Source organism: Callospermophilus lateralis, chromosome 5, assembly GCF_048772815.1.
Source record: "Callospermophilus lateralis isolate mCalLat2 chromosome 5, mCalLat2.hap1, whole genome shotgun sequence".
In the NCBI taxonomy this organism is placed as follows: Eukaryota; Metazoa; Chordata; class Mammalia; order Rodentia; family Sciuridae; genus Callospermophilus; species Callospermophilus lateralis.
The window spans coordinates 159,781,372-159,782,526 of record NC_135309.1 but is presented as its reverse complement, the minus strand read 5'-3'; the positions used below and the strand labels follow the sequence as shown (position 1 = coordinate 159,782,526).

The 1,155-nt window shown below is 35.2% G+C and overlaps 1 non-coding gene across 1 annotated transcript; it reads right to left on the bottom strand.

The window, feature by feature from the left end:
* Positions 1–248: 248 nt before the first annotated feature.
* Positions 249–355, bottom strand: LOC143400619 (U6 spliceosomal RNA). Its single transcript, XR_013091519.1, has one exon. It is a non-coding gene; the product is annotated as a U6 spliceosomal RNA (small nuclear RNA).
* Positions 356–1,155: the final 800 nt, after the last annotated feature.

Below are 1,155 nucleotides of genomic sequence, written 5' to 3'. Positions count from 1 at the left end.
CCTAAAAATTAAAAATTAAATACACACACACACACACACACACACAAGTTAATGGGTATATAAATTAACCTTTATCATTTCCAAGTATGCGTGACATTATATACCATGCACATAGTAAAAACAGAGTGAAATATAAATTTAAAGCAGGAATACATATTTTGAATTATTAGACTCACTGATCTCAAAGATTGATTTAGTTAACTTATTCTAGAATTTGGTATCTACTTAACTATAATTCTTTTTTTTTTTTTAATATGGAACGCTTCACGAATTTGCATGTCATCCTTGCCCAGGGGCCATGCTAATCTTCTCTGTATCGTTCCAACTTTAGTATATGTGCTGCCGAAGTGAGCACCAAGCAAACTTTACTATTAAGTGCCTCAAAATATCATTGACTTAGTTTTAATTGAGTGAGATAATTTACGCCAAGTTTTTTACGTATGTGAAAGAAAATAAAAGTGTTATGACAATGTAAACTCTATATGATTATGGCTCTTCATTCATTTTTTCTTGTACCAATAGTGTCTTGATTCTCTAATCCAAACTTTTAGATTAAAACACGGTCCCTAAAGATATTCTTTTGGGGAATTGGAGAGCAGTTCCATAATGTTATGTACATTAGATCTGTGGAAGGACAGGTTCCATGGAGAGATGTTAAACTTGCTGGCAGGGTAAAGTGTACCGTGAGGGCCAGCCGTTTGCCATGTGTGATATTCTAAACACAGGTGGTCATAAAGCTGGGCGCGTTGTCGGCTGACGGTTCTGCACTGGAAAGGAGATGAGCACAACACCTTCATGGCACTGAATTCAGGACTCTGACACATTGGCACTCTCGTAGAATGGCGTGTTTCTACTAAGGTTTGCCTATTTGTGGTGTCCATGCTAATCAGACTGTGTTTCAATTTTTTGGAACATTAAACCAGAGAATCAGAAGTCATCTTGCATGATCTATAACTACTCGGCCCAGATCTGGTTCTTCAAAATTACTAATTCACTAGATAATCTGTTACATTTTAAGTAACTCACAGTATGAAAAAAATTCTGTCTTAGGTTGAGTCAAAATGCATCTCTGCTTAATTTCAATTTATTTTTAATTTTTTTTCCTGTGAAGCTTCTCAAATAAGCTACTTTCACATATTAGCTCTGAGCTCAATA